The sequence below is a fragment of the Bubalus kerabau genome, chromosome 5 (genome assembly GCF_029407905.1).
Source record: "Bubalus kerabau isolate K-KA32 ecotype Philippines breed swamp buffalo chromosome 5, PCC_UOA_SB_1v2, whole genome shotgun sequence".
Classification (NCBI taxonomy): Eukaryota; Metazoa; Chordata; class Mammalia; order Artiodactyla; family Bovidae; genus Bubalus; species Bubalus kerabau.
The window spans coordinates 20,637,871-20,651,723 of record NC_073628.1 but is presented as its reverse complement, the minus strand read 5'-3'; the positions used below and the strand labels follow the sequence as shown (position 1 = coordinate 20,651,723).

The 13,853-nt window shown below is 40.0% G+C and overlaps 1 long non-coding RNA gene across 4 annotated transcripts; it reads right to left on the bottom strand.

The window, feature by feature from the left end:
- Window positions 1-653: 653 nt before the first annotated feature.
- Window positions 654-9,792, bottom strand: LOC129653689 (uncharacterized). 4 transcript variants are annotated; one of them, XR_008715204.1, is made up of 3 exons: window positions 9,538-9,792; window positions 6,747-7,017; window positions 654-1,127 (listed from the first exon to the last, which is right to left on the bottom strand). It is a non-coding gene; the product is annotated as an uncharacterized LOC129653689 (long non-coding RNA). The 4 variants fall into 4 exon arrangements; XR_008715203.1 differs by lacking the exon at window positions 654-1,127 and adding an exon at window positions 4,367-4,864; XR_008715205.1 differs by lacking the exon at window positions 654-1,127 and adding an exon at window positions 6,209-6,661.
- Window positions 9,793-13,853: the final 4,061 nt, after the last annotated feature.

The window sequence follows — 13,853 nt, the reverse complement described above, 5'->3', positions numbered from 1 at the left end:
TGGAGAAGACTCTTGAGAGTCCCTTGGACTGCAAGGAGATCCAACCAGTCCATTCTAAAGGAGATCGGTCCTGGGTGTTCTTTGGAAGGACCGATGCTAAAGCTGAAACTCCAAGACTTTGGCCACCTGATGTGAAGAGTTGACTCATTGGAAAAGACTCTGATGCTGGGAGGGATTGTGGGCAGGAGGAGAAGGGGACGACAGAGGATGAGATGGCTGCATGGCATCACCAACTTGATGGACGTGAGTTTGAGTGAACTCTGGGAGTTGGTGATGGATAGGGAGCTGGTGTGCTGCAATTCATGGGGTCACAAAGAGTCGGACACGACTGAGGGACTGAACTGAACTGATAAATTTTTGAGTGTCTTCCTTAAACCCTCTCAGCTCATCAAAGTATCCTATAAGTTGAAGCCTAAAGAATTGGACCTTGAACCCTGGGAATGCAGAAGTCAGGATTGAGAACAAGGAAAGTGATTGTCCTCATCTCCCACTCTACTCAAGGTCTATCCATTATTTCATTTGAACATAGCAATGGCAAGACCACCTTAAAATGGTATGATACTATAAATTCACAGTCAGTTAGCCTAAATTCCAAATAGTTTCATTGAAAAAATGAAAGGACTTGCATTGGCATTTGAAATTAAAAACAACAACAGCAATTGGCTTCTCTTTTGGCTGTGCTGGGTCGCGTTGTAGGGCAAACGAGGGTGCTCTGCAGGTGTGGGACACAGGCTTCTCATTGCAATGGCTTCTCTTGTTGCAGAGCATGAAGTCTAGGGTGTGCGGGCTTCAGCAGTTGAGGTACAAGTTGCCCTGTAGCACATGGGATCTTCCCAGACCAGGCATTAGCAGGTGGTTTCTTAACCACTGGACCATTAGGAACGTCCCACAATTGGCCTTTTAAGTGTGTCTGTAGGTCCCAACATTGTGTGAATGCAGCCCCCTCAGTGGAGGCTGTGGTACTGGACTCTGCGTCACATCTGAGTAGCAAACCATACTCTGCTCGCTTTATGCTCTTGGCTTAAATGTGTTTAACCTTTGGAACACAGCATTTGCTATTCATCTCCTAATGAGGCTCTTTGACTTAAGTCTTTGAGGTTTATTCATCTGAGTGGTTTTGCTTAAGCCTGCAGAAAAAAGAAAGGAAATAAAAACATTGCCAGGTTTAATACCGACTCTTTTTTGTTAGAAAGCCTGAACCTAGGAGTCTGCCGATGAAGACCTGGTGGTTGTCTTAGCGTTTTGGTCACATGCAAGTGCAGGCAGGCTAATGCTCAGGCTCAGCTGGGTGGTGTCTAGGTTAACATTGCTTACAGTATCAACAGCAGTTAATCTCCCCAAAGGGCTATTTCTTGAATTTGTAGAGGAAGTAGGGGGTTATTATTTCTGATCATAATTATTATATTGAGTTGGCCAAAGAGTTCATTCAGGTTTTCCATACCAGCATACAATATTTACTATGACTGTTACAGGAGTAAGGAAATCAATCCACCAGAAATTAATCTTTCTGAAATAATTTCCTAGGAACAGGGCTAGATTTTAGGAGAAAGGACTTTCTGGATCTGTGTGAAATGTCCTGGACTAGGAATCAAGAGACCTGATACTAACTAGCTAAGTATGTCTAGTTGGATCATGTCATCCACTGGGTCTTAGTTTTCTTTCCATAAAAAGGAACACTAATCTCTCTCCTCCCTAACACTCCAGGATACAGTGAACACTGCGTGGGGCAAAAGATATTAAAAGTCTTTAACAAAGCTGTTGTTGTTCAGTTGCTAAGTCCTTTCTGACTCTTTGCAACCCCATGGACTGTAGCAATCCAGGCTCCTCTGTCCTCCACCGTCTCCCAGAGTTTGCTCGTGTCTACTGAGTTGGTGATGCAGGAAAAATATATGCTTTCTTTTTGTCTTTTGTCCTGATGGAGCAAATCAGACATATTCCTCCATCGATTTCTCTATGCCCACATACAGGTGTTTCAGATTTGAAGGTAACAGGTACACCTGCAGGACTCACGGTTTGGACACAGAATAATGCCCAGAAATTATTGGACTGAGGATCCTGGACTTGGGACAAGAACAGTATAGGCACTTCTGCTATCCACTTCTTAAAGAATGTCATTAGAATTAGAGGCAGGAGACTTCCCTGGGAGCCCAGTGGTTAAAACTTCACCTTCCAATGTAGGGGCTATGGGTTCAAACCCTGGTTAGGAAGCTAAGATCCCACCTGCCTCATGGCTGAAAAAAAAAAAAAAAAGTAAAATAGATCAATATTGTAACAAATTCAATAAAGACTTTAAATGATCCACATTTTAAAAAATCTTTTAAAAAATGAATTAGAGGTGGGAAGAACCTACATATCACATATTAAAGCAAAAGGAGACCTGTATAGATGAAAATCTCTAGAATAGATTTCATGGATTGTGAAATAACCAAAAACATTCCATTTGCAGTGACTAAGGCAGGTATACCTATAAGGAGGTGATGAAGAGGGTGATGGAATTGCTGCTCATTGTTAGTAGGAGGTGTGAAAGCTCCTTACCCCAAACCTGACAAAGAATTGAGCACTAGTCCTGGTCTTTAGCATAACCCATATTTGGAGCAGAGAAAAAAGAATAATCAATGTTTCCTTGGGGGCTAGAAATTCATGGGTCTGGTTTCAGAAATCCCCGCAGACAGTTTGGTTCAGTGATGAGACTTGTTCGATCCTCTTACTCAGGCACACTCAGAGCACGCACAGTTGACCAGACATTCACCAGTGTCTCAGAGGCAAGATTCCGTGACTTTTAGTCTGGTTTCCATCCGATCAGAATCACCATCTGCAGAGATCCTGCTCAGAGACGGGTCTTTTCACAATATACAGAATTCAGAAAAATAGAAAATGGGCTTTGACTAGAGCTTGGACTTTGAAGTCAGACAAATATAGAATCGAATCCCAGTTCTATCGATTATTATCTAGAAAATGACAGGTTATCTCTGTGCTTCAATGTCTCTCTGTCAATTGATAATAACTGTGTCTTCCTTCTGTGGCTGTTGGGAGGATTAAAAGCACCCTGGAATTCTTTATGACATGGCTAAGAAGTCCTGTATGATGGTTTCCTTCTCCTTTATGTAAGGTTTAGGAGTATTTGGCACCCAGCAGGCACCTTCCTGGTAGAAACAATGGTTATACCTGCATTTGTACAAGTTTAAGAGAAGACGTAATATGTGCTTCATACAGAGATAGTTTAGAATATTCCTAAAAGAACAAGAATCTGAATTCTCTAAATAGGCAACCAGATTATTAAGCAGTTTCCTGGAAGCCATATCTTTGTTTTTCGTTTATTTGTCAGCATATTTATTTCTCTATCTGCAAAGGAAAGATAACATTGGCATTAGTATTTGGAAAACTTGATTCACAGCAGCAGAAAATATCTTTCAAGCACCTAAGTAACCCTAGGTCTTTCAGGAAGTATTGCATGTTTTGGGATTCCCTGGTGGCTCAGTGGTAAAGAATCTCCCTGCAATGCAGGAGACACAGGTTTAATCCCTGAGTCAGGAAGATCCCCTGGAGGAGTACATGGCAACCCAATCCAGTATTCTTGCCTGGAAAATCCTATGGACAGAGGAGCCTGGTGGGCTACAGTCTAATTAGTCCCAAATTCCTTTGAAATGAGCTAGAGTGAAGGCAACTGCTTAACCTAATATACTGTCAATACATATTTCCAGCATAATGGCCCTATTTTTTAAATTAGAAAATGAGGGTTAAAATCATAGTCCAAAAACAAAGCAATTCAATCTGGAATATACATAACAAATACTTCTTACATGCTGCTGCCCGACTCTGTGTGACCCCACAGACGGCAGCCCACCAGGCTCCTCTATCCCTGGGATTCTCCAGGCAAGAATACTGGAGTGGGTTGCCATTTCCTTCTCCACTTCTTACATAGTGATGACTAAAAATAAATAATCATCTCATCCTTTAGGTATTTGTTATTATTATTAGTTTTCAGGGTTATCTTTAGTCTGTATCTATTAAGGAGCCAGCCCATTTTAGAGATTAAATATATTAGAGAGAAACCGACACTAAAATGTATAATGAGGAAGGAGAAAGGAAGGCTTGAGAAAGCTGAGCAAGGTAAGCTAGTCTGGTAGAGTTGGTGCAATGCCATAGTACCAAAAAGGGATTGAATCCAGGTATAATTGGTAAGAGGTGGCACAGCAAGATTTGGGGAGATAAAAGGAAGAGTTGTGTTTAAAACAGTAAGCAAAAAAGATGCCTGCCTTTTCCTCCCTCCAGGTCCTAGTGAAATTTGGAGAATTAATGAACTAATATCTACAAAGTACTTAGAGACCATGGAATGAAAGAACTGTAGAAGCCCTGAGTAGTATTATAATTTTATTAAACACTTATTGAACATGATACAGAATATATAGGTACCTATACTTCTACCCAGAGGGTTGAGAATGTAATTGCAATGTTTTTATTAATCATCTCAGGAGCAGAGGGAATTCTAGCTAACTAATATGTTTGATATATCTCTGAAGAATTCAGATGGATATGCATCTGGTCAACAGCATTTGCTCCCCGAATATTTAGAACATACTTGTAGTTTGTCAGTATGCAGTACTATGACTCTGATACAAATGATGATAATAAAACCTAAAGTAATAATACGCCAGAAACTTTGGTATGTATCACATGTATGTACTTTCACTTTTCACTTTTATGCACTGGAGAAGGAAATGGCAACCCACTCCGGTGTTCTTGCCTGGAGAATCCCAGGGACGGCGGAGCCTGGTGGGCTGCCGTCTGTGGGGTCGCACAGAGTCAGACACGACTGAAGCGACTTAGCAGCAGCAGCAGCAATCTGTAATCTTGACAACAAACTCTGAGAGAGAAGATTAACATCCTCATTATAGAGATGAGTAAATTGAGACCTAGGAAAGTTATCTGATACTACACAGCTAAGTAAAGAATCTGCCTACAATAAGGGAGACCTGGGTTCGATCCCTGGGTTGATTCCCTGGAGAAGGGAAATGCTACCCACTCCAATATTGTGGCCTGGAGAATTCCATGATTACAGTCCATGGGGTCGCAAAGAGTCGGACACGACTGAGTCACTTTCACTTTCACTTTTTTCACACAACTAGGAAGTAATGTATTCGACCCTATAAGCCAGCCAAGACTAGCTCCTGCATCATGATTTTTTGTTTTTGTTTTTTCGTTATATAAGACAGTTGGATAGTCCAGGATTATAATAAAAGTGATATGACATTGTCTTCAACTAAGAGTTCTTTACATGTGTTCCATAGACCTTCTGTAAAGTATTTACGGAATGTCATGAAATGCTTTACAACCTTGCATAATTAATGTTATGCTTTTTTCTATTTTCCTAGTGAATAAGTCTAGACACTTCATCAGATTCTTGAAGGAGTTCATAGTCAAGTAGGGGTAAGAACCACTGTGCCCACTTTGTCGTTTAATCACTAAGTCATGTCTGACTCTTTTGTGACCCCATGAACTGTAGCCCACCAGGCTTCTCTGTCCATGGGGTTTCCCAGGCAAGAATACTGGAGCGGGCTGCCATTTCCTTCTCCAGGGGACCTTCCTGACCCAGGGCTCGAGCCTGCATCACCTGCACTGGCAGGAGTGTTCTTTACTGCTGAGCCACCAGGTAAGCCCTGTGCCGACCTTGAGGAAGCTCTCCATATTGAGCAGAGTCCAAAAATTTATAATGACTCTAATCCTTAACAACTCAGCTCAGACATTAGGGTTGTCAGGGTATGTCTCAGGCGGGGCGGGTGTGGGGTGGGGTGGTGACAGGGGTGGGGAATGAGTGGCAGATTCAGGATCTTGCTTTCAGTTCCCTCAGCTGACTTCCATCTCCTCTGTTTTTCGGTCTGCTCTTGTGAGCCAGATACTGGAAAACATGCCAAGGGCTGTCCCTGCCCTAGTCCCAGGTTCTGGTTCTATACATGCTCCCTGACTTCCACAGAAGAGACAGCTACAACTTCATGGATGTACAACCCAAGATAAACCCTTATTCAAGACATTAATTTGCATACTAACTATCTGTTTGTGTGTTCATCCCCTTCATCAGACTCTGTGTCTTCCCTAGGCAAAAGCTGTATCACATTCATCTTTTGATTTCATACAGCTCCTTTATAGAGCATAGTACCTAGAATATAGTCAGTACTCAACAAAAAACAAATTGTTGTATAGATAGATGGATAGATTAAGTAAATGTATTTATTACAGGCTTGAAAGCTAAGACATTGAAAGATGTATATTAATGGACAAGAACTCACTAATTTTGTTTGAGTTATAAACAGATGTTAGTAAAATCAATGATGAATATGAAAAGGGAATACAGATCACACATGGATTGATGCTTTCCCTATACTAACAGGTATAGACCGATGATCTGGTATAGTAGAATTTTGCCAAGGGTATTTTTAGGAGAATAAAGTTAGATGATTGAAAAGCCATAGCGTACTACAAAACTTATATCAGTTGTCCTGTCCTCTGCAAAAGCCACTGTAGCTGACTTTCCAGCTCCTGCTTTCTGCAATTTTGCTTAATAGAGAGTGAAGGCCTCTCAGGCACACAAAAATCTAATATTAACATCTCAGCAATGTATTCGAGCTGCCACCTGCCCATCTGAGCTACAGATCCTTGGAGGAGCCTAAAAGGACAGAAGAATTCCTGCTATTTTAGAGTATCTTTGACAGTGAAGAGGATAACAATTTTAAATAATCTATCAGACTTACGTTTAGTGAAAATTCCTGGCTTGTTAGCCTGGCTAATCTTTGAGGTCTCTGTATTTAAACAGAAAATGCTGTTATCTCTTATCCCATCCATTCCTGTGGTGAGCAGTGGGTTGGTACTCGCTGCTGGAACCAGTCTTGATGATATCATCCTCATCACCATGGGAACGCTGTGCTTTTACAGAGTCCTGTTACAGGTTAAGTCCACCCTAAAAAAAGTCCAAGGGCTCTCTTGAAGTATAATCAGAATTCTCCAGTGGGATTTAGGTATAATCTGTGAGAGGTGACATGAAAGAATACATATTTCTGAATTTTACTGAAAGCCTGCTGAATTCCAAGACTTAAAAAAAGAAAATCCTATCTTCAAATAAAGAGATAAAAAGAGTATACTTTTACAAAGGCAGTTAGGTATTTACCCAGATGGATAATCTATGTTTTTATACTTTCTAGGGTACACTAGAATATCCTTCCAACTCTCAAATGAGCCCTGCTGCCTGGCCTCTCAGGAGAGTAGAACCTCAGAACAGAGAAAAGTTGTCTGGATTTATTTTGGTATAGCTCTCCAGATCGTTCAGGTGGTGAAACAGTTGTGCATTTGCTGCTGTTTGGTAAAGCATATTGACTTCATGAATATGTGGCTTTTTTTTTTTTTTTTTCATTTCTTCAATGAGGCTTATCATAGGAAAGTTCTGAGACTTTTGCCTAGGGGAAAAAGCAAAAAGATTTTTGTGGCATGAGAGATAATAGTTCAGTTCCTAAATGGGTGTATTATATATACTTCCTGAATCCAGTGACCTCTAGAGAAAACTCTGTCTATGTCAACACTGAGGCTACAGAGATGATTTTTTTTTTCATTAGTCTGTCTTTAAAGTTTCACTCTTTGGGAGACTATTTGTCCTGGTTTGTATGTAATTTCAGAAGCCATGGATAAGCCCATGGGAACCTGTCAGTATCAATGTCATTTTGTTTTTTCCCTTAATGAAGTCAAAGATTTACTTATACATATTCAAGTCAAGCAAAATACTCTTGTACTCATCTTCATTAGGGACTTCCCAGGTAGCTGGGTGGGAAAAGAATCTGCCTGCCAATGCAGGAGACAAAGGAGCCTATTGGGTTGAATTCCTGTGTCGGGAAAATCCTCTGGAGGAGGAAATGGCAACCCACTCCAGTATTCATTCCTGAAGAATCCCATGAACAGAGGAGCCTGGAGGGCTACAGTTCATACGGTCACCAGGAGTCAGACAGGACTGAGCATGCACATGAGCACATCTTGATTAGAATGACAACTTATCCCATAAGCCCACTAGTTACAAAAGCAGACTAAAAGTTATATTCCCTTTAATTTGCTATGTTAAAACTAATCTGGGTTTGTCCACATTGATTTTGGGGGCAAGATTAAACCAACTCTGTCCTCATTTGTACGTCGGTCTTCATAGTCTGCGGTGCTCATTTTTCTGGTCACACTTGCCTAGAGGATCTAGACATTTAGGAACATGAGTCTAAAGTCTGGTGATTGATTCCCTTCTTCTGTGTGATTCTACCCTTCCATCAGCACTCAATTTCAGGAAGACCATGTACATTATTTGACAAAGACAAAGTAAACTAAGATGGTGTTATATGCACACATTTTTATTTGTTTTTCTTTATTTGTACCCCAAGAAATATTCTGGCTGGTGCTTTCAGCAGCTGGCGGGACCCTGACAGAGCCAGCAGAGTCCTTTGAAGTAAAGGGCCCGTGATTCTGCTTTGGAAGTTGAAAAAGTGAGGGCAAAGGGACTAGATCCTTGTCTTTTAGGGTTATGAGTCCCTGACTCTGCGTCAAATATTGGAGAAAGCTGACAGGTTAAAGAAATCAAGATACTTTTAAAGGGCCAGACGTCCTTTCCCTCTTGTATGTGGGATAAACGTCCCTCAGTCTCAAGCTCAAAGAAATGCTTCACCTTAACTTAAAATCACACAACTGGTGGGTGATAGAAGTGCACTTCACTCTGTACTCCGAGATCCAGGATACAAAATTTCTGTCTTTTTTAAAAAAAATTTTATTAGAGCATAGCTGATTTACAGCATTGTGTTAGCTTCTGCGGTCAGCAAAGTGAATCAGTTATACACATACACATATATCTAGCCACTCTTTTTAGATTCTTTTCCCATATAGGATCATTACAGAGTCTTGAATAGAGTTCCCTATTCTATCCAGTAGGTACTTATTAGTTATCTATTTTATACATAGCAGTGTGTATACATCAACCCCAGTCTCCCAATTAATTCTTCCCCACTTCCCCCTTGGTAACTGTAAATTTGTTTTCTACATTTGTGACTCTACTTCCCCTTGTAAATAAGTTTGTTTGTACCTTTTTTAATAAGATTCCACATAAAAGTAATATCATGATATTTGTCTTCATCTGACTCACTTTATTCAGTATGACAATCTCCAGGTCCATCCATGTTGCTGAAAATGGAATTTCTGTCCTTTTTTTTTTTTAAAGTAAGAAGACTAGAAACTGTTGAGAGCTATTCTTGAGTTTTATCCAGATGTCATTCTGGTGTGCAAATTGTTCAGTACACTTCCTTCATCCCCCAACCCCACCACACATTATAATTTTATCTTCACAGAGGGCACAGCAGTATCAGTGAGACAAAGTTCATCTTATTTTTGCCAACCTTAATAAGAGACAAATAAAGAGCAGTAAAGGTACATCCAGCAAACTTATCTTTAGAAAACCTAAACTTTAACTTCAATAGCGAATTTTTAAAACCAACTCATTTTGGGAAGCTTTTGAAATGTTGCACTTACTTGAAGATCACAGGAAATTGAATTAAGAGGCTCTTTGACCGTCTGTTAACTGGAACATAGAGCAGGGCTCACTGGCTGCTGACTTGCGTTGGCAAAGTAATTTGAGCAGTTCATCCACAACCTGCCTTCTGATCTGTAACATCGAGGGAAGAACTCATGATTGCTTTAGTTTCATTGATTGGGTGCTCAGGAGATTGTAGGAACTAGAAGGTAGTGAAAGTGCAGACACAGCTCAATACCCAGTCCACAGGACTGTTAGAAAGGAATCCTCCAAAAGTGCAAACCTAATCAATAGCCCAATACCCATTCCCGCCTTAACACCCTTTGGTGACTTCCTTTTCCCATAACACCAAGTGTCTCATTCTGATATGTAAGCGGACCACTATCTAGTCCATCTTCAAACCATTGCTTACCCTTCCTACCACACAGACCAGCATTTGCCCCCTTAAATGCTGTTCCTTTGCACACATAGACTTGCCATATGGAACTTCTTCCTCCTACCGTCTCCACTTGCAAGGTCAGCAATTCCAGGAAGCCTCCTCCCTGTTTGCCTGAGACATGTTAGGGATTTCTCCCAGCATATTATAGCACTTTCCACAGGGCGCTCATCACACTATCCTGTGATCAGCGGTTTTCTTATGCATACCACAGTTATTTCAAGAGCTCTTTGAGAGCAGAGCTTGTCTCCTGCTCAGTTTTATATTCCCATATCTACCTTGGCATGCAGTAAAACAGTAAATGAAAACCCTGTACTTGTGCTTTAAGAAGAAATTGGGACAAAATATGCCACTTGACTTGCTTGTCACTATCTCACAATTTCCTAATCTCAGTTTTTGAAGGCTGAGTAACCTATATGCCATGCAGAAACACATATACATTTACTTCAGGCATATTTTGTGACTCTTGAAATTTGTAAGCCAGCATTTGGGGTTCAGTTTAGGTACAAACTGAAATCTCAAGGGCTGAGATGTGACAAGGATGAAGGTGAATGATAAAGAAGGGCAGAGGAATACAGACTCTAATGCTGGTATGTAAAATTCAAAAGGTTTCAGCTGGTGAACTGACTGGGGAAGTCTGATATCCAAGTCCAGGGAACCAGTTCAATGCCAGGACCAACATGTTAGTGAATAATAAAAGCAGACATGATGCTTATTCAGAAAATGCCAAGACAGAAACTTTCCAGATAGAGAGAAACTTATAAAACTTTAGACATTTTCAAAAAGTGGTAGATGGTTGAGGCATACTTCTCACCTCCAGAAAACCGTTAATTTATTTTCCCTGAAAATCAATTCCCTCTTCAGGTTTTACTTTGTCTTTCAGCATACTACTGTCTCCTGGTCACCTCAGAATATAAAACTTGCAGACTTTGGAGCTTTTTATACTCTTTAATTTCCAATCATTAATTATAATAAAAATCATAATTGTAAGAATTAGGTTTGTTTATTAAGCTATTGCCTTTGAGTAGAAAGGCTATTGAAAACATATTTGAGATGCATCCGGTCCCATCACTTCATGGGAAATAGATGGGGACACAGTGGAAACAGTGTCAGACTTTATTTTTGGGGCTCCAAAATCACTGCAGATGGTGACTGCAGCCATGAAATTAAAAGACGCTTACTCCTTGGAAGGAAAGTTATGACCAACCTAGATAGCATATTCAAAAGCAGAGACATTACTTTGCCAACAAAGGTCCATCTAGTCAAGGCTATGGTTTTTCCTGTGGTCATGTATGGATGTGAGAGTTGGACTGTGAAGAAGGCTGAGCACCAAAGAATTGATGCTTTTGAAGTGTGGTGTTGGAGAAGATTCTTGAGAGTCCCTTGGACTAGAAGGAGATCCAACCAGTCCATTCTGAAGGAGATCAGCCCTGGGATTTCTTTGGAGGGAATGATGCTGAAGCTGAAACTCCAGTACTTTGGCCACCTCATGTGAAGAGTTGACTCATTGGAAAAGACTCTGATGCTGGGAGGGATTGAGGGCAGGAGGAGAAGGGGATGCCAGAGGATGAGATGGCTGGATGGCATCACTGACTTGATGGACTTGAGTCTGAGTGAACTCCGGGAGTTTGTGATGGACAGGGAGGCCTGGCATGCTGCGATTCATGGGGTTGCAAAGAGTCGGACACGACTAAGTGACTGAACTGAACTGAACTGAACTGAACTTCATCAAGTAACTTCACCTAAAAATTCATGAGTACTTCTCTAAGAATTCAACTAAAGCATGAACTTAATTCAAACAAAAGATAACCAGGGAAACTTCCACATATAATTCATGGTAGTGTGTGTATGTGTGTGTGTATTGTGTACACACACTCACATACTACAGTACTAATACTATAGAAATAGGAGTAAAACATCGTGGAGATATGAGAGAAATGGTACTATGTAAATGTTACCCGTTTTTGAAAAAGATGAAATAGTATGACTAAAAACTGGGAAAGGAGAAAATAGAACAACATGATTGACTGTTAAATATATGTATGTATTTACCAAGTGAGAGTCAAAGCCTATCACTGGAAAATAAACTTCTTGTTGTTTCGTCACTAATCGTGTCTGACTCTTTGCCTCCCCATCCACTGTAACCTGCCAGGCTCCTCTGTCCATGAGATTTTCCAGGTAATAATACTGGAGTGGGTTGCCATTTCCTTCTCCATGGGATATTTCCGACTCAGGGATCAAACCCGAGTCTCTTCTGTCTCCTGCATTGGCAGGCGGATTCTTTACCACTGAGTCACCTAGGAAGCCCACAACCTGATTTGAGTCACTCATATGCCCATGAAAACGATCTTTTTTCTTCAGGACCAGCAATCATAGTAGGCTTAAGTTATCCTAGAATGCACAGCTTTGGATTGGTAAAATCCAATGCCCAGCTTTAACTGATCAGACACCTTGTTCACATTTGTAAGATGTGTGGAATAATAATTATTGGTTGCTATAGAATGAAGACAATTTATTATTAAATGCCTTGTGTAGTTCATTGCACTCAATAAGTGTTATTATTATTTTATTGTTGTTACTTTTGTTGTTATTATTATTTTTGTCTAGCATTAACCTCCAAGGTTAGCTTGAAAATACAATCTAATTTTCTATTAATAACCCATTACAGATCAGTCATGTAAGAATTTATTTAAACCTGTTTAAGAATGATAATTCCTGTTTCACTTCTTGAAGTAATGAGTTCCATAAACTTTATTGCCTGCTGTGTAACATGGCATTTCCTTTAAATTGTTTTAACTTAGCTTTTCCAAGCCTCAATGGATTCCTCACAGCTTTAAAAAGAAACAGTATTTCACTCATAAGTCTGTTTTGATCTGACTCACACCCTGAAATTTGTATAGATGCCAATCACAGCCTTCATGATTATTCCAGACCCAATAATTTATTTTATTGTTTTTAAATTTGATATTAAATTTAGTACTAACTTTGTAAGTCGAATGAGGGGAAAATGTCATTCAAGGATAGAAACTTCTCTTTGGTCTTATCACTTATAGTCTGTGCTACCCTCACCCTTAGCTTGGACTTCTGAGGGTCCAGATGATTTTGATCAGAATCCAGTGGAAGACTTTGGAGAAATAATCCCTAACATGGACCCAAGCATTAATATGTTTTTAAAGATTGTTTTTATGTGCATCACTTTTTAAAGTCTTTATTGAATTTGTTACAGTATTGCTTCTGTTTCATGTGTTGGTTTTTTGAAAGCGAAGCATGTGGGATCTTAGCTTCCTGACCAGGGTTTGAACCTGCACTTCCTGCATTGGAAGGCAAAGTCTTAACCACTGAACCACCAGGGAATTCCCCATACATGAAGAAGGATCCTCCATAAGGATCCTCTCTCTCAAACTGGAGGAAATTTTCCTAGAATCTTTCTTTTCTGTATGTATCTTTTTATTTTAACTTTATCATTGTCCCAAAGATTAGAACAGTAAGATCAATAATATGTATTTTCTGAGTACATTTTAGGGATTAGCATTGGTGCTAGCACTTTGTGAGAGACATAAAAGAGACATGAGGTACGATTTATATCTTTGTGGACCAGTAATCTAAGGGTAACTCAAAAGACATATAAAAAATAGAATACAAGACAGTGTAGGTTACCTATGCTATGCAAATCAGACAAAAATAAGCATAAGAAAGATACTGGTGTACTTTACTAGTATACTCAAAATCCTTGGCAAGGGAAGATATCAAATAGGAGAAAAATATGTATAATTGTATATTATTTTATCAAATATATATGTATATGGAGCTTCTCTGATGGCTCAGCAGGTAAAGAATCTACCTGCAATGCAGGAGACACAGGAGAAGCAAGTTTGATCC